This window comes from Neovison vison, chromosome 3, assembly GCF_020171115.1.
Source record: "Neovison vison isolate M4711 chromosome 3, ASM_NN_V1, whole genome shotgun sequence".
Taxonomy (NCBI): Eukaryota; Metazoa; Chordata; class Mammalia; order Carnivora; family Mustelidae; genus Neogale; species Neogale vison.
The window spans coordinates 123,582,632-123,601,957 of NC_058093.1; the positions used below are offsets into that span (position 1 = coordinate 123,582,632).

At 54.3% G+C, this 19,326-nt stretch overlaps 1 protein-coding gene across 1 annotated transcript in view; it reads left to right on the top strand.

Moving 5' to 3' along the window:
* Positions 1 to 19,326, top strand: part of PARD6G (par-6 family cell polarity regulator gamma) — a 78,366-nt gene that overhangs the window by 2,823 nt on the left and 56,217 nt on the right. The gene's annotated exons all lie outside the window — the stretch shown is intronic.

The window sequence follows — 19,326 nt, forward strand, 5'->3', positions numbered from 1 at the left end:
ATACTTGTGAGTCAGCTACTCCTCCCCAAACCGGCGGAATGCACTTCTGCCTGCTCAGTTCTGGCACGGGGGCTGCCATTTGCTTGACTTTTGCCTCTCCTCCCATAAGACCTGCCGTGGGGAAGGAGGGGCTGTGCATAGGTCTCGGGGAGCATGCCTCAGGCCCAGGGGAGCAAGCCTTGGCCCCTGGCAGGGTTAGCAGGAGGACTAGTGCTAGGGGCGGCATCGACGAGGGGCGGAGTCATCCCAGATCTCCAGCTCTGTGAAGGAGCACGCTACCCCCTGTCTGCAGTGTGTCCCCTCCGAGCCTCTGCCTTCTGGTTGGGCCTCACTCACGTTCTCTTAACCTGGTGGTCTGTTGGCCCTGGTTATGTGGCTTTCCCCCACCTGAAATGCTCTCTGAGAATCCGCCCTGGGCGCCGACCCTCTCCTACCCAGCCCATCAGAGGCTGTCACTGGGCCGAGCTCCCGCCGTCCTCCAGCTCCTGCTCATCTCATGGCCCCTTTCCCAGCGCTGGCACAGGGGGACTGTTACCGAGGGCAGAGACCGAGGACCCTGTGTACAGCCCCAGGCGTGCCATGTCCATTGTGTCTGGGGACAAGGTACTACTGAGGGTTTTAGTCTAGTGTGCTGCTTTGTTCAAATCATGTTGGAGGCTCTTCTGTACTCTCAGGAAACACTGTCATTGCTGAAAATTTAGAAACCACATCAGGCACAAAATTCTCCCATCCGAAACTGAGCCTCTCTTGAGTGTGGCAGCCTGCCCTCTGGACCCTCTGGGTGCACACTTTTGTCTTCTGTAGAATCGGAGTCCTATTCTACAGGCATGTGACGGTCTAGCCTGAGTCCCCTTTCAAGTGTTTTGTCATGTCGTTAGTGTTGCTAAAGAACGTATTTTTTAAAATTACTACCTGTGTTCTATCTTGTGTGTAAACCATAATTAATTTCACCAGTATCCTATTGGGTTCGTTTCCAGTGTTTTCTAAAATAAGCAATGCTGTGCAAAACATCTCTGTACTTACACATCTACACAAACACATACAGAGTGGAGGTTTGTTACGTAAAGGATGCGAAGAGCTCGCTGTTGGGGACGGATCCGCAGAAGCGCACTGTCTGTGCTGGCGGAGCTCACGCTTTGAAGACTTGGACTACATGTTGCTGAATTTTCCTGCAGAAGGACTCTTGCACACGTTTACCTACCGTCTCCTGTCTGTCCGTCCTCCCGTCTCCTGTCTGTCCGTCCTCTCTCTGCCCTCCTGCCCTCTAGCCCTGGGTGTTTTCTTATTCTTTCCCAGTCAGGTAAGTGGAACCCTGTCCCGTGGTTTTACTTCGATCCTCGAGCTATCAATGAATTGAAGATTTTTGTATTTGTGGACCACTCATCTGTTTTTGGCTGCCTCTCTCTTCCCTGCAGTGTTACTGTTCTTACTTTTTATGGAGTTATGGGACCTGCTTGACAACAGGTTTTCCAAGCAGTGATTTATGCCTGCGTGTTTCCCTGGGTCCTCAGACCCTGTGTCTGGCTGAGGCTCTCTGCTGCTGGGTGCTGCAGGGACATGTCTCTCCATCTGGTGGGCTGGGGCCTGGGCCAGGCCCTCCCCACGGGGTGGTTGAGCACTTGCCTCCCGTGGGCCGTTGAGAACCGCCTCACGAGGTTTGACTCACCTGTGCGTGTCAGCTACACCCTTTTAAGATTCTGGTTTGTACGTGTGCGTATCTGTTCAAACAGGTTGGGTGACTTGAGGGAGGCTGCTGCTGGAGGAGACTCTCACCAGGGACCCCAGAAGCAGTTGGCAGGCTGGTGGGTGCCAATGGGGCTGATGTGGACCCCTGGCCTGGGAGCAGCAGAAAGCCCAGTGAGCTCTCCAGGGACAAGTAGCCAGGGGTTCAAGCCCTTTCCTGGGACTCATGGCACTGAGATAGAGTTCTCCTACCTTGAGAAAAAGGGGGTCAAGATTGGAAGGTGGAACCATTCATGGCGTCAGAGGCTCTCACGTTTGTGAGCCATGTCTAGAATCGGCCTGACCCTTTCCCAGTGAAGGGGCTTCCCACACTTTTAGAGACAAGCAGGGAGCTTGGCATAGCAGCCACAGAAGCCGCCATGACCCCAGTGGTGAAAGGGAGCATCAGGGGTGGTGTCAGACCTGTCCAGCTGGCTGTGGACGTGCTTACTGGCCCACCCCTTCCTCTTGGCACATTTCTACTCTTCTTGAACCTGGGGACCAATGGCAGGCACCATGACCTTTTTTAGCCCCAACACACAGCCTGCAGCCTTCCTCTGAGGCTGCCCCGGTCACGCTGCAGGGATACAGATGGTCCGGGCTGAATGCTGCCTCTGTCTACAGGTTGTGCTCAGAAATGTTTAGGATTATTTAACCGTTCTTCCCAGCGTATAAGCGTGTACAGACGCTGCTCTAATACATTGCACTTGCAAATTTCAGTCATTAACCTCCGTCACGGCCCTGCAAGATGGGTTCTGTTACCATCACGGTTATACAAGAGGAGGTCCAGGGAGCTCTGTGAAGCCACCCGAGGTCAGAGAGCCTGAGCCGTCTGGCTCCAGAGTGAGTGCTATTGGCCATGAACTCTCAGTGGCCGCTGGGGAAGGAGGGCTCCTGTTCCTCCTCCTTGGACAGGCCCCAAGGTGCAGGTGCCGGTGTTGGTGCAGGTGTCCTTAGCTTGCCCCAAGTACAGTGAGACAGACCCCTCGGCTGCCTGCAGCCAGCGCCGCTAAGGGCAGCTCCTGTGCGTTGTGGGGGAAAGTTCTAGTCTTACGTCACCACAGCGGGTTCTGTGGCTTGGTCTCAAGGGACATCCTCTACTCGGTAGGTGTCCTTAAAAGTTGGATTCTGCCTTGGGCTCCGCCGTTCCTTTGTTCATTTATGAAGCGACCACTCTGTGCCGGGTGTAGGGCTTGTGCCGGGGGATGAAGATAGGTAAGATAGAGACGAGACGTAGGGTCCAGTGGTTTGCTCTGGCAAGTGAGAAGACTGGGGGCGGTGAGGGTCCCATCATTCTAGTGTCCCGTCATTCTAGTGGTCCACCACACCACTGCTTCACATTTCCTGGAGCCCAGAGGTTTCCCCTGCCTCCCAGCCGGCCTGCTCGCCCAGCAAGGGCCCTCATGATGTCAGCCTCCAGGAACCGTTCCTGTCTGTTTCCCAGCATCAGCAATGTTGAAGTTGGCCATGATTCCTCTGAGAGAAGTCAGAGCACCTTCTCCCCTCATTGCCTGCACTTTTCTAGTCTGGGGGCTCTCCGCTGTCCTAGACTGGGAGGTCAGCTCAGAGCACAAGCTGCATTTCTCAACAGCATGGTTCAAGGAAACTCTTGGACCTACAGTGTGAAGAGCGGTGTTTTGCATACAGGAGGTACCCAGTAAATGCTGGCTGAGTCGAATTCAGGTAAGGAACAACTCCATTTTCCCAGGAGCTACTAGGTCAGAAGTTATTAGGGTGCTTTAGAAAAGAACTACTTTTTGAGGAAGGTGAGCAAAGCTTGACTCACCGATGGGATTATTTCCAGGGCACCTCTGAGAGGGGTCAGCGGCCTTGTTCATTCCCTGTGAGTGCCGCGGGGGTCAGAGCAGACAGGAGCGGCGGAAGGATGAGCCGAACAAAACAAGAGAAACTTTGGAAGTCAGAAGGAAATGACTGAAAAGTCCAAGTTGCTCTTTCTGCCGTGCGGCGTGTGCCGACTTCCTCGGTGTTTGATTACAGGCCTCGAGCACGGCGCGGGGGCGGGGGGCACAGTCCACCATCCCTCTCCCTCTCTTCCCCAGGCTGCGCTCCTCACTGGGGCTCCGGGCAGAGGCTCGCCAGCCGGCTCCCCTCCTCACCCCCAGCCAGAGGGTCGGCTCTGTATTTTGCGGGGAGTGTGTTGCATTTCCCTTGGGGGGAGGAAAAAAGTTTTGTCGCTTACAGAGTGAAAACCACCCCGGGCCACATGCAGGGCCCAGCGTTAAATCCCTGGTTGGTCTCCTCCCGAGCCAAGCTTCCAACCCGCCGGGTCCTACCCTCGCCCGGCCTCAAGGCCGAGAGAGCGGCTGTTCCGGACCTCCTTCACGTGGTGGCCTCTCTCCTGTGGGACAGGAGCACGCCCTCCTCTCGGGCAGCCTGACGAGCTGGTGCGTGTTTGCACACCAGGCGAAGAGATCATGGACGGAGCGCTCCCGGATCCAGGAAGGCTCCCTCACGTCCTGTGTGGTCGGCATCCACCCCTGGTGTAGCCACCGTCAGGGTCTCTGTCACTGAAGGGGATGGTGCTGGTTCTCGGCCGTGATGTCACGGGTTAGCCTCGTGTCCACAAGGGACACTGGCCTGTGTAGATGGTGCCCCAGGCTGCGTGCGTGTCCCTGGGTGGCCGCCTCGGGTTTGGTTTAACCCCCACCCAGTGAGGCTGTTCTTGGCTCTAGCCCCAGACTCCACGGGATTTCGTTGAAGTGGCTTTGGGAGGTCTGACCATTTGGGAATTCCTAAAGCCTTGAACCACAACCTATTAAGGGTTTATTGATTAGCAAAATAAATCAGGAAGAGATTCTTTGTCTTGCAGAATTTAAGGCCCCACCGCTGGTGTGTAAAGGGCTCTTAGCCTCCGTCACGGGGCTCTGTGGTTCCAGCTGCTGCTGCCTTCCTTGGCTTTCCTTTAGTCCACACAGCGTCTGCGGCCCCTCTGGCGGGCCTGGCGTCGTGGGAGAAGCTGAGACTCCAGGTGGGCCTGGGGGCTGCTCGACGGGTCACAGGGCATGTGGAGCGAAGGCTCTCCCGTGGGAAAGGGAGATGTCCCCCCGCGCGGATGTCGAGCTTCGTGGCCAGAGCGAAGGCCTCATGAGCCGCCTGCGGCTTGCGGGTGAGGACACCTGTGCGGGCCAGCGTCAGACCGCCCGTGCCCTGGGACGTCTGCCGCCTCGCACCCCCTGCCCCCCGCTTGCTCACACACCGCAGGTGCTACCGTCGCCTCGCAGCCCCCACCCAGGGCCGTCCCACAGAGAGCTGCGAGTCTGTCCCCCGTGTTCTCCCATCAGCCCGCTTGCCCGAAGGCAGCTCAGGCGCCGGCCGGCCTACAAGGCAGAGCTCTCTTGGCACCTTTGTTTCCGAGACAGGGCAGGGATAGACAAAGGGCCTCTTTCTGGGGACGCGTGCTTCGCGGAAGGACCCCAAGGCCCCTGGGGGGTAGGGGTTGCGGGAGGGAGACTTGTGAGGGCCATGCTGGAGGGCTTCGGAGACGATCGTCATGTCTGTATCCTGTTTTCCAGGGCACGGGGGCCCGAGCCACCGGCTCCCCACCCACGGGTCCCGACCTCACTTCCCTCTCTGGTCTGTGATGATAATGGGGTGTTGCTGTGGGACAAAACAAACTTCTGTGTCTGTGCGATGGTCCCTCACATGAAGGAGGAGGTGGCGCACCACCTCTGGGTTCTGGTCCCCTTGGGCCCATGGGCCGCTGTACCCATGCAGGGTTAGGGGCACAGAGCCCGGGCTCCCCAGAACGTGCTCCCGTGGACTAGAAGATGACGGAGGGTCTCTGCAGGTCTGGGAGACCCTCCTGCAGGAAATGGCGTGTGGAGGACCCTCGTCCAGTCCTCAGGAGATGAGCTGCCCCAGGATCCCTTCTCCCCATGAGCTTGGCGTCACCGGCCCTGTCCCTCCACCACACAGGCTGGGAGCAGTCTCCCCGGGGCGTGGCCCCATTGCTTGTCGGTCAGTGATGCCTCTCCTCAGCCCAGGCAGCGGAGGACTAGTCACGGCATGGCCTGGAGAGTGCCCAGGGCTGTGCCACCGTGGATGCCCCACACTTGGCCTTGATTGTGTTTCTGGAAGGCATGTAGTCTCTGGGCTCCCTCCCAGCCCTGGGAGCTTCCGCTAGCCCGGTGGGAGCAGCTGCCACTGGGTCACCACCCAGAGGAGAGTCCAGGCAGTGTGACCTGCGTTGAGCTACAGTGAGGTCTTGCGGTTATGGCCCCCTTTCCTGGAGCACCGGCTGTGTGCGGCTTTCTGCCAGCGTGTGCATGGGCTGGGGAGAAGAGGACCCCGGGGACTCCCCCAGCCTGTCAGGTCACCTGACCAAGGTCCCGCCTTCAAGTGGCAAAACCAGGTCTTAAACCCTCAGTTGCTTCCGATGTCTTTGATGTCATTCCCTGATTCCACCTCTGGAAAATAGACACCACCTACCTGCCCGGCCGCACTCGGAAGTCATAACCTCCACCCTGTACCCCCGGCCCCGCACCTCCTGGACCCTGGCTGGGGCCGTGCGACTCCCTCAGCAGCCAGCACGTACCTGTGAGAACCCTCTCCCAGGCGGCCCTGTGGGTTCCGACTTGTGCTGCAGAGACGGCAGGGACGGGGTGAACCTGACCAGCTCTCCCACGCCCTCCTCTTTGGGGCTGTGAGCAGAGTATCGTGGCGACTCCCTGGCTCCCTGGCACACCTGGACATGTCCCTCAGCAGATGCCCCTTGGGTGGCATGGTTGCGGGTGCACAGCGAAAGGGCTGCCTTACTGTGTTGGCAAGTTTTGGTCTTTGAGAAGGGCTGAGACCACAGCCCTGTGAATGCCTGTGTGTGATGCGTTTCTCCAGGCACTCTGGTGAGCAGTGGCCCCTCTGCTTGGGACCACACTCGCTCAGCATGCACATATATTTGAGTCTCACAAAAACCCTATGAAAAATGTGTTTTTGTCCCTTTTTTTTTTTTTGAAGGAGGAAATATGCTCAGAGAAGTTTAAATTATCCAGAGGCACAGAGTCAGAAAAGGACAGTTGGGAATTTGCCCCTGCAGGGCCTTGTGCCTCATGACTCTGCTCTCCCATCTCTGTGGGTGAGACATCACTGGTCCAGACCACATCCCACCTCAGCCCATCCCCGTCCCTGGAAACTGCCCCGTTTTGTAACTCGTGAGGTCATACTAGGATGTCACCTCGCTTCCTTAAGGGGCCGGGTTCCAAGCTTCCGCTGGAGTGGATCTCCGTGTCCAGTAAGTCCCATGGTGAGAAACCTGGCCTTCGCCTCCTGCGTCCGTCCCGTCTGCAGCTCCGCCTCTCAAAGCCGCCAGGTCTCCTGCACCGTGACCCTCAGCTCCGGAGCAGCCAGACCCGCCCTCACGATTCGCACCTGCCGGCAGCCCTTCTTCAGGCTGGTGGGCTCAGGCGCCCCTTCCTACCTGGAGAGTCTGCTCCCAGTGGGGTGTCCTTGGGCTTGACTTCCGCCGTGGAGTCCTCAGCTTACCACTGGAGCTCGGTAGCTCTTTTCTGCATTCTCTCTGGCATCAGCCCCGGTTCTTCTGTTCACTCCCCTCGTGACTGTGGTCAGGGACCGAATCCTTCCAGGTCTCAGTCTCCTGGCCTTTAAAATGGGACCAGCGACACTCCTGGACGGTGGTTAGGGTTAAAGAGAGCTTGCACAGAAGGCATGGCACTGACCACGCCTGCTCGACTATACTGGAAGTCCCTGCCGGACAGAAACCTTGGACCCTGTCCCTAGATCTCTGTGTCCTCCACTCACAGCCCTGCCCCACATCTCGGTTAAGCAGGGCTAGGTCCATGGACGCAGGTCATGTGTGTGAGCAGAGGAGCACACGTGTGACCTGTAGCACACTCACGTGCTCACTGAGGTGACCCAGGGGCATTGGGTTCTCTGTCCCCAGCGCCCTCACAGGGATGTTCCCCTGAGCCGTCCTGTGGCTGCCGGTAGCTGGGCCATCATCCCTGCAGGTTGGGGTAGGTGGATGGGGCCCAGGAAGGGGCCAGGCTCTGCAGTCGGCTACACCCCATCTGACTCACGGGTCTGTGGCCTGATTTTAAACTGTTCCAACATGTCAGCTCAGGAAGTCACCCCACCGCAGGTCCCACGCTCCAACAAATGCCACATGAGAATAACAGCCTTTGCTTCCGGATCATTTTGTGAATGGAAGTCTTCCCACCATTTTCTCTGGGGCAGACGCATGCACTCCTGTTCCTTGGCTCTGTCCCCAACGGCCTGCTCCGGCTGCATCACTGTACAGAGAGGCATCTGAGATCTGTGATGTCTGGGGCTGTCTGTGCTCCTTCCACCTGTGCTGTGGCCAAGCCGCTCCGTTCTCTCTTCACCTGGGTGTTTCTTTTCCTTAGACACACAGTTCGAATCGGGGCCTGCGTCCTATAGTTTCCTTGTGTGCGTTTCTCAGTTTGTAACTACACATCCACGTGTGATCACCGCCGAGCACTGGGCTCTCAAACAGCCGTCAGCCCCGTGAAGGCCCTCAGCCCTGGCACCAGGTACCACGCACACCTGGCATTCTGTAAGGTTTTGTTCAAGGAACCAACCCTAAACAGCAGCCCCTAGCAGTGACTGGCGAGATGCCCCCTGGGATGGGTACAGCCCTGCTTTTCAGACTGATGTGTGCCTGAGTCACTGGGAGTCTAGTGACTCCCTTCTTAAGCCTGGGGCCTGAGGTCACGCATCTGCAGCCGTTCCCAGGTGGCAATGATGCTGCTGGCTCAGGCACACATGTTGAGGAGGTCCAGCCCCAGAGAGCCTGGCTTCACTGGCGACAGGTGGGCCCGGAGTGCTTGGCTCCCTGGGCTCTCTTGGCTTAGGCAGGAGTCACAGCTCTGGGCTGGGCCTTGTGGCTTTGCTCCATGCTGCGCCCTAAGGATCACGCTAGATTCAGCAGGGCTGGAACTCAGGACCCTGGGATCCTGACCTGAGCTGAAGGCAGAGGCTTCACCGACTAAGCCACCCAGGCGCCCCTCTAAGACCGCATTTCTGTTGGCTTAATTACATTTCATCCTGGGAAGGTGCTTCCTCTGGTGAAAATTTAACATTTTTGACGACTAAATATTTTGGTGAATGTTTTCCCTGAACATCTTTCTGATGACTTCCCCCTTTGCTTTCACCTGAGGGGCCTGGAGGTGGGGCCTCGGGGGTGTGGTGGGGGCGGGGCCTCACTGGTCACCGTGGGGAGTCTCCGTTGGTGGGGGGTGGGCGGGGTGCGGTGCTGGCCTGGGACCCCGGGTCCCTAACGCTGGGCCAGGAGGGCGCCGCGGGGGGAACGGGGTGGATAACCAGGGAGGCGGGGGTCTGCGCTTGTCGTGCGCCAAAGGACAAAGGAGTGTCTTTTACCCAGGACGGCACGTCCCTCTAGGAAACGACCCTAGGGACCCTGGGGCTTCGGCCTCGGGCCCTGGTCAGCGGGAGCGGGGGTCCCATTGAGGCTCACTGTCCAGGACCCTCCCGGACCCCTCAAGGTGACAGCAGTTTCAGGGTAACTGAGACGTCTAGGCCTGGAGGGTATGTTTTAGGTAAAGCAAGTCCTCGTTGGTCAGTGCCGCGATCAGGAGCGGAGCGGGTGTGCGGGAGCCTCCCCGCGCGCTGCTTCCTACAGCGGCCGGTCCTGCGGGCTGCGGGGGTCGCCCCGTCCCCAAGCCCCGCCGCAGCGGTGCGGCCGCCCCCTCCCCGGGCTGTGTGCGGGAGACCCCGCGGTGACCCGTGGGGGCCGCGGGGAGACAGCGGGGGTGACCCGCCGGGCCACGGGGAGACAGCAGGGGTGACCCGCAGGGGCCGCGGGGAGACAGCAGGGGTGACCCGCCGGGCCACGGGGAGACAGCGGGGGTGACCCGCCGGGCCACGGGGAGACAGCAGGGGTGACCCGCAGGGGCCGCGGGGAGACAGCAGGGACGACGCGGGCGCTCCGGCAGGTACCGCGCGCCCGGCTCGCTGCGGCCCGTCCTCCCGCCCGCGCGCTTTCGGGGCCTCTTCTGGGCTGGGCCCCCCCAGCCTGGTGCCGAGAGCCGCCCCGCGCGCACGGACCCGCCGGCGTCGCAGGAGCCTCGCGTGACCCTGGTTACTCCGCTGGTGGGTCTGGGGCCGCCGGACTGCGGGACCTGGGGCGGCGCGGCAGGACGAGGAGACCCGGTTCTGTGCCTGGCGTGAGGCCCAGTGCACCAGCCGCTTCCGCGCGCGCCTTCGGGCGAGCCCCGGGGCTCCAGCATCCGCGCGGACCGCGGCACCGTGGGAAGTGGGGTCACAGGCTGCTTCCCGCGTAGACGGCCCACATGGTTGGGGACCCTTCCGGGTCGCCTGTCCCCCGCGTGCGTGCAGATCGTCGTCGGGACACCGCCTCCTTGGGTTTGAAGGTGACCACGCCGCTTCGCAGTGACACCCGGCGTGCGGGAGCGGCGCGTGATGCTGCGGTTCGGCCTCAGATCTAACCCGCAGGCCTGGGTGTGGGACCCGGCTTATGACTTCGTGCTCCGCTCTCCTCCTGAGCTCCTGTTTTGATTTAATTAAAACTCTAGAATTTTATTTTAAAACCAGTTAATAGAGGTTTAATTCCTCAACGGAGTGAAGGCTTGCGTGCAGGAGCGATACTGGTCTAGAACAACCAGGCCTGCTCCGGGGCTGGTACCCGGCGTGGAGCGGTGCTTGTTTGCCACTGTCCCTCGCGGGTAATTACAGACCGGTGGCCGCATCTTAGAAGTGACTCGGTTACTAAACAAACTTTAGCTGGTAAGGACTCTACCTTAATGCCTGGCTCCCGTGGCCTTGCGGGGTGAGTCTGACAACACCTCGTCTCGTCCCTGTGGGCCCAGCGACTTACCCTTCCTCACTCAGGGGCCTCTGACAGCTGGAGATGCCTCCTCCACAAGACCACAAGCATCCAGAGAAGGAATGTTTTCAGATAAGTGAAAAAAAGCACAGAGAGGGCCAGTGTAGAGCGTGTATTACTGTTTGTTTAGAAAAGAAGGACTGTGGATAGAGTTCACATACAACTCCTGCACAGGGCTTTGAAGGGCACAGACAGCTGAAATCACTGGTTCCTGTAGGGAGGGGGCTGGGTGGCTGGGAGACTTTTTACTGAAAACCTTTTGAATTTTGAGCTATGTGGTTCTATCCCTATTCAAACCATAAAGAAAAACATACCAAGCAGTGTGGTTCCAATTCTTTCTGTAAAGCATGCGTGTTGGAGGTATGCAAGTACACATCCTCACACACAGCTCAGGTCTCGGTCAGATGTCCCTACAAGGGCCCTCACAAGCCAGCCTGGGCGCTGTACCAGCCCCAGAGCGGGGGAGCTCCGGGCTCCAGCTGGCACCCCAAGTGTCATACCAGATGCTAGACCCCGATTTTCCTCTTTCTTTCTTTTTTTTTTTTTTTGTCTTGCATGAATCTTGCTGGTTTCCCCGTGGTGACTGTGTTCACAGGCATGTATGGCCAACTTCTGTGCTATTTCAGAGCAAAGACTACCTTGCTTTAAATGCATAGGAAGGAAGAATACTTTCTTTTTAAAACAGCCAGTTTTTTAAGGAAATGACGAAAGAGAGTAGACATTGAGAACGAGAGAACTTGCCCTTCGATCCCGTTTCTGTGAAAACCACCTGAAGAGGGAGGCGATCCGGGGGCGATTGCGTCGGACGCTGCGGCAAAGAGAGACCATGAACCCACAATCGCACCCCCAGGATTTGAGCCGCTTGCCTCCGCGAAGGGAGAAGACCTCTCTCCCAGGCGGCTAGAGATTAAAAATGGTGTATGCGCCTGCCCACGAAACTGTTAGAAGCACAAATATGTGTGAGGCTTCAGTCTTCAAGTGAAGGAAACAGAGATGAGTCGGCCCTCCCTGTCCTCTCTGGGCATGCAGGGACCTCACGCGGGGTTCAAGCCCCTAAACGCTGCCCGGAGCTGGAAAGACAGCCGTGGAGACGGCCTCAGTGAGAAGATGGTGCTCAGCTTGGTTTTCCTCCTCTGCCCTGTGACTTCAGCCCTCGCAGGAGGGATGACAATGAGCCAGAGCTGCCTCTCGGTCATCAAAAAATGTGCCATTTTAGAGTTTTAAGGAAAACAGCACCTGAGCGAGTTTAAGAGGAAACCTGGGGACCATGTTTTCCATCGTAGGAAGAATGACTTTTCGGTTAGATTGGAGTGGTAGCCGCTTAGTGCTGCAGATGTGAACTGAATCAGAGTCAGGAAATGGGGTCTTTTTTCCAGCCTGGAATCCAGGTGCTCTGTGACCTTGGGCAGACGTCTCACCCTCTCTGAGTCCCTCAGTATGGAAGTTGGAGGGCACTTCCAGTGGGGAAGCTTAAAATTTAATTGTGCACATGAAGACAGGCAATGCAAACAAGCCTTTTGTGCTCTGCCATGTGCTACAGAAAACAGATTTTTTTGTAACATCCAGAAAGTGTAGAGAGATCTCATTAGGTATCAAGAAAAAGAAAATTTTACATTTTTAGTATTTTTAACCTGGAAAATTAGAAATAATCCTGGGAGCGCTCCTGGAGTCCCGTGACACTGAACGATGAGAACAGACTCGTACCGTCAGAGTCTTGTGACTCCAGAAGTCCCATCTGAACGGAGTTTTAGTTTCTGAAGAGAAGAGGGACTGAGGGCCCTTTGCAGTTTGGAGCAAGGGAGGAGATGGGTGTGAGGGAAGGCAAGTTCTACCCTGCTCCGAATGCCTGCCCTCTGTCCTTACCAGTTCAACACCGTGGGACCGATCCAAACTGGAAAAGCCTGCCCTACCAGCTTGCACTGTGTCTCACATCCTGTTTCTGTTCTGCAAACCCAGCAGTGATGGGGAGGGGGCTTCTCTGAGTTCTTAAGTCTTTATTTTCTAAACTGGTGTAGGCTGACAACACATGCCTGGACACTTGGTCCCTTAGGGTTTCCTGTGTGCCAAGAGCAAAAGCAGGGTCCGCATTGAACCCGTCTGATGTCACTCTCTGGGCTTTCTGTGTTTCCGAATACAGCTTCCAATCAGCCTTCAATTGGCTATTTAAAAAAATCATTCTTTGAGGTGAAACTTAAAAAAAAAAAAAAAGGCTCTATAAGCTATAACTCACGTGAAATAAAATTCACAACTTCAAAGTATAAATTTAGAAGTTTTTAGTATATTGACAGAGTTGTGCAGTCATTACCACTATCTAATTTGGGAACATTTTCCTCACCCCAAAAATAACCCTCCTACCCATTAGCAGCCATTCTCCATCCCTTCTCTCCCCAGCCCCGGGCAACGAGAAGTCAGTTTGCTCTCTGACTCTGCCTATCCGGTACCTTGCACGTAAACAGGCTCATACGTGAAAAAACCTGTATCTGGTCTTTTGTGTCTGGCATCTTTCACTTAGCATGTGTTCAGGGTTCATCTTTATTGTAGGACATGTCAGTACTGCGTTTTGGGGGACAGGGTAAGGCCAGGATCCACTCAGGAGAGCCTGGCACTGTCCAGGGAAAGCCCGCGGCCGCATACCAAATGTTACTGCTTCAGACCCTAGTCTTGCTGCGGGGTCAGCGTGCCTGGTAGACCAGTAGAGGCTCCCAGCAGGTAGGAAAGCTGACTGCCTCTGGCGTTGTCTTTTAATCAGAAGAAACAAGTTACAAGCAAGCAAAAATACACTTGGACTGCCATTTATGTACACCTCCGTAGTTCCATTCAGCGGTGCTGCTTGTTTTTACCGTGGATTCAAGTTCACGGGTAGTGTGCTTCTATTGCAGCCTGAAACATAGCTTTAGTATTCTTACAAGACAAGTCTGCTGGTGGCAAATTCTCTACTTTTGTGTGTTTCAGACTATCTCATTTCTCCCTCATTTGTGAAGGACAGTGTTGCTGGGTACAGAGTTCTCACTTGACATTCTCTCCCCCAACCCCCGACATGACGTCCCACAACATTTTAGCCTCCATGATTTCAGACAGGAAGTCATTCATACACTTGCGGACCCTTTCTATGTAATGAATTGTTTTCCTGTTTTTAAGATTCTCTCTCGGGCTTTGGATTTTGACAGTTTGCCTACGGTACGTCCAGGTGTGATCACATTGAGTTTATCTTAATTATAGATTGCACTTTTCGGTATGTAGATTAAATCAGATTTGGGAAGTTATAGACTTTGTTTCTTCAAATATTCCTTCTGCCTTTTTCGCTCTAGGTAACCATCCAAAGTAAAGACCTAAAAAATCTTTCACTGAATGAAAACTGTTTAACGCGCCACGAGGCAAGTGTGGCGTTGGCTCTTCCGCTCCTTTTTGCCGTGGATGTCCACACTGGGAAGGCTTCCTGGGCAGTGAGTAGATGGGACTGAGGGCTCTGAAGGCACACCAGACCCCAGCTCTTGGACTCTTACCAGGTCGTGTCTTCCTTGGGATGCATGGTAGCCGGCCACAGATCTCTAAGACTGTTCGTTTTTCTCTTTCTGCTCCATAGACAGTACAGTCTCAAACGACCCATCCTCACGTTTGCCGATTCTTTCTTCAGCCGCGTCTAACAGTCTGTCGAGTCCCTCTAGGGAATGTCTTCACTTCAGTTATTATATTCTTCAATTCCAGAATTTCCATCCGGTTCTCTTTATTTTAATAATTTTCATCTCTTTGTTTATAACGTGTTCCTTGCTTTCATGGTTTCTGTGAGCTCTGTAGATGTGGTTTCCTTCAGTTATTTGAACATAATTATAATAACTGATCTCAGATCTCTGTCTTGTGAGCACAGCCTCTGGGACCCTAAATGACTGTTTGCTGCTCACTTTCCTCTGCATGGAGGCCATCTTTTTCTGTCTCTTTCTAGATCACATAAATTTGTTGAAAACTCAACATTTTAAATAATATGATGTGGAAATCAAACCCTTTCCTCTGAAGGATTTGTGTTTGTTGCTGCTTTTTATTTAATGACTTCCCTAGAGTAATTCTGTAAAGTATATTATTGTCGTGTGTGACCACTGTTAGGGTCCTGGTCAGCTGGTAATTGAACCAAGATTTCCTGGAAGGATTTGAACCAGAGGCTGTGCTCTGAGGCTCTTGGGGCACACCTTTAACACTCCAGCTGCTTACAATTCGCCTTAAAAGCCTTCACTCCTGACTCACAGAACCCCAAGATCAGCCAGGTAGGAGAGATTAGAGCCTTCTCGGGGCTTTCCTGATCACACTGACAGCCCTGCCTATGTGAGTGGCTGTCCGTATCATAGGGATGAATCAGAGCTTGTCACAGCCTCCTGCAGAAATCTTATTCCCCTCCATTTCTTTTACTGTAGTAAAACACACATCACATAAGATTTGCCACCCAGTCATTTTACGCATGCAGTTCAGTGTCCCTAAGTACATTCACGACGCCGCGCAGCTGTCCCCACCATCTCCAGACCTCCTTTTTCCTGTGAAACAGGAAAGTCTGCCAATTAAGCAGTGACTTTCCAGTTCTTTGCGCCCACCACCTGCTTTCTGTCTCCGGGATCTGACGGGTCCAGTGACCTCATCCGCGAGGATCACACGGCCGGAGTGCTCCAGGCTCGTCTGTGCGGTAGCAGGGCCAGAACAGCCTTCCTGTTTGAGGCTCAGTAACACGTGTTAACCCGCTGTGTGGGCGTGTGCCGCATCACACTTAGCAGTTCCATACATTCTGAACATTCTCCCTTTTTACAGGTTTTTATAGTCCGTGGATCGTGTCCTCTTTTTTTTTTTTAAGACTTTATTTATGAGAGAGCGAGCAAGTTGCGGGGAGAAGCAGAGGGAGAGGGACAAGCAGACTCCATGCTGAGAGCAGAGCCCAATGTGGGCATGACCTCAGGACCCTGAGATCATGACCTGAGCTAGAACCAAGAGTCGGACGCGTCACTGACTGAGCCCCCCTCTGTGGACAATGTCTTTTGATGCAGGAAAGGCAGATTTCCCTAAGTGCAATGTCTGTTTCTTCTTTTGCTCCCTGTGCCTTTGGTGTCATATCCAAGAAACCATTGCCAGACCCAGTGTCCTAAAGCTTTTGCCCTAAGTTTTCATCTACCATTTATAGTTTTAGGTCCTACATTTAGGTCATTTATCCATTTTGAAAGACCTTCTGCTTATGGCGTTGCCCAAGAATCCAACTTCATTGTGATAAAAGCATTTTATTCAAAAAACTAAAGGCATGGAGTACAAATCTTATATTTTTACTTCCCATTTATATCAGATCACACAGGTTTCCTCTAGACATAATAAGTAGCAGGTAGGATTCATTGTTATATAATTCTTGGTGTCCTTACCAGAAATTGAGAAAGTGAATTGTGCCAAGGGTTTGGATAAGAAATCATACAAGCCAGTTTTTTCTAGTACTTTGCTTCTAACAGCATTCAAAGTTGTCCTAATTAAATTGTCAGCTAATAGATTATCAAAAGTAATTTTAATGATAGAGCACTCTATGATTATTTATCTTTGGCACACGACCTGGTGAGGGTCCGAGAGCTGGGGTCTGGCGTACCTTCGGAGCCGTCAGCGCTCGCTGCCCGGAGAGGCCTTCCCAGTGCTGACGTTCACGGCAAAAAGGAGCGGAAGAGCCAACGCCACACTTGCCTCGTGGTGCGTTAAACAGTTTTCATTCAGTGCAAGATTTTTTAAGTCTTTCCTTTGGCTGGTTAATAATTATCTACGAAATGTTGTGACTGTGTTCCAGTCGTGATTTAATCATTGTAATGACTCAGGCTAGAACCTTCTTTACTGCAAAAAAACCTATTTTATATTGCTTTATAGTTCTGGTGAAATACACATGCGTTAAATTTGCCATTTTAGCCAGTTTTCAAGCACGCTACCAGCCGCAGCCGCACTCCCATTGTTGTACATTCAATCCAGGACGCTTTCCAGAGGCAGAATTAAAACACCATACCCACTGACAACAAAATGTAGAAACATTCCCCACAAGTAGAGCCTTGTGGCTATGTGGAAAAGAATGTTTAATTCAAGTTATCTGTTTTTCTTGCACAGAAAAGGGATAGGGCACTCAAGCATAAATTATTGTGATGAAATGTTGGGACAGGGTTATAGCAACAAGAGACCAAACAGAAAAAGCAACCCTGCAGAACCTGGGATCGCTACAGAAGAGTTTGCTTTTTCTGTTTTAAAATGCATGATGGTGACATCAAATCACTGTGGCATTTAGATTTCATTGACTGTATTTGAAAGATTATCCGATAAAACATTTGTTTTTAAAAGACATATTTACAGTGTGCCAGAAATTGTGTCCTTTGCAACTATTTGTCTTTATTATGAAAAAGTTAGTGGCGCCTGGGTGGCTCAGTCATTAAGCCTCTGCCTTCGGCTCAGGTCATGATCCCAGGGTCCTGGGATCGAGCCCCGCATCGGGCTCTCTGCTCCGCGGGGAGCCTGCTTCCCCCACCCCACCCCACTTGAGCTCTCTCTCACTACCTCTGTCTTTCTTTCTCTCAAATAAATAAAATACTTAAAAAAAAAAAAAAAGGTACATGCTAACTTTAAAATATATTATCCTTTTTATCATGGTAGTTTTTTGAGTTCTTCAGGGGCATGTGACGTTTGACCCTAACCCTAACCACTCCAGTAGTGTGTAGGGATCCCTCTGAAAATGCCTGAGCATTCCCTGGAGACCATCTTGAAATGCCCAGAATCTCCACAGGCGGGGGCGGGGGGTGTCTCCCGGCAAGGCTCATGACCACGTAGTGACTGCTGAGGGTCAGACCTGCTATCCCAGTGTCAAAGTGGCCAAGCCCCACAAACGGGGCTGCCTGTCCTCACTCCAAACCAGTCAGGACTTCAAAGCTCAGTGCTTACTAAGGAAAGTTTTAAGAAAAACCTTCATATGGCACCTGTTCTAGGTTAGCAGGCAAGTTAGCTGCCTGAAACCGCCCACCTTTTCTTCGCTGTGTCCTGACCACAGCCATGACATTTCCCCTTAGAAGGACCAAGGTGCACAGAGTAGGGTAGGCCACAGAATGGGAGGAATCATGCCCATCGTGGTCACAGAGACAAACTGTGTGATCCCACTCATGTGAAGGACCGGGAGCAGTTGCGGTCCTAGAGTCCTGGGGCAGGTCATGGCAAGGGGCTGGGAGAGGGGCTGGGGTGTCGCGTTCGAGGGGGCAGACTCAGTCCGCAGCATCAAAGGCACGTGGATGGTGGGGACCTGGCACAGATGGTCAGTTTTATGTTATGTGTATTTTGCCACAATAAAAATGTAGGGGAAATGCTAATATCCCATTTCATACCTCTTTTTGTTCAACTTGGAGGTTCGTTCAATGTATAAAGCGTGTTTGCCATTCTGCGGGACCAACAAAGCCTCGTTATCAAACAGGTAGAGTAGCTCTATCTGCAGTTTCATTTCACGTCAGCACAGTAGGACGTATTTTGAAGGAAACTACTAGAAGTGAGAAACAGCTTAGCTGTGTCTTAGACCAAACGGGCTTGTCCCACGTGCTGATTCTCCCTGCTCACGCTGGGATGTGGCCTGGGTCCCGCAGGGGTGAGAGGAGGAGAGGCAGCCCGAGTTGCTTAGAGCACGTGCGTGGCGTCCGGTCTGGAGGTGGCGCGGACGTCGCAGGTGCTCCCTGCTCTCCTCAGACGGGATCCAAGTCCCTTGACGTGTTTACTGAACGGGGGCGCGCCGGGATTCGGGCCGCTCTGCAAGTTAACTGGGGTCGGGCCCGAGGTGGCACAGGCGGGCAGCTGCTGTTCAGACACACGTTCGTGATGGGACGGCATCACCCAAGCTGAGAAGGACCCCCCGGAGCGCACGTCGTAGGCTCGGCCCCGGGCGTGCTGATGAGTCTCGTGGCCGCCGGGTGCCGCCCCCCTGTGCAGAGGCCAGCCCGTGCGGCTGCGGGGACAAATACGAAATCACACCTGTCTTTAAAGAATGCGGGGTGGGACTTTCAGGTTTACTGGGCTGTGCACCCCCGTGGCAGCAAGGGGGGAGCCCCGCCGCACCCCCTTCGCCCCGCGTGTGGGAGGCAGACCGGAGGAGCTGTGCTTCCTCACGGAGGGTGGCCGTTCCCAGACCGACGTTTTCCCATGTCCCGCTGTTGTGTGCCTGCAAGGGTTTTATTCCGGGGGCAGTGCAGGATGGGTGAGGACTTTGTTTCCTTTGGTTTTTTGCTTTTGCTCTGATTCTCAGAGATCTGTGGGTGGGGAGATTGGGAGACGTACTCCCCTAAAATCGTGGGTTTCGTGTGTGCAGTCCCCAGCCCGACAGCACCCGCTTCTCCTGGGAACTTGTTAAAAAGGCAGGTCTTGGGCTGGCCTCCAGGTCAGCACAGTTGTGACCTCGGGGGGCCTCCAGATGGTTCTGACGCCCACCCGGTTTGAGAGCCATACAGACCCATGCGGTGGGAGCGATTTGCCCTGCCGGCTTGACATAACGTCTAGATGACGTAACGACTCGTTCAATCTAAACTTCATGGGACGTTTCGTTTATGTGTATTTTGGAATCACTGTAATGAGTTTTCAGTTACGTTGAAGAGCACTCGTCTGTCCTGCCTGATGAATAAAGGCCTCTGTGGCCAAGTGAGGGACAGCAACCCACCCTAATCCGGAAAACTGTGAGCCAGACTGGCGGTGTCCTCAGAGGCCACCACGGTGCATCTGTGGGAGGTGACCTG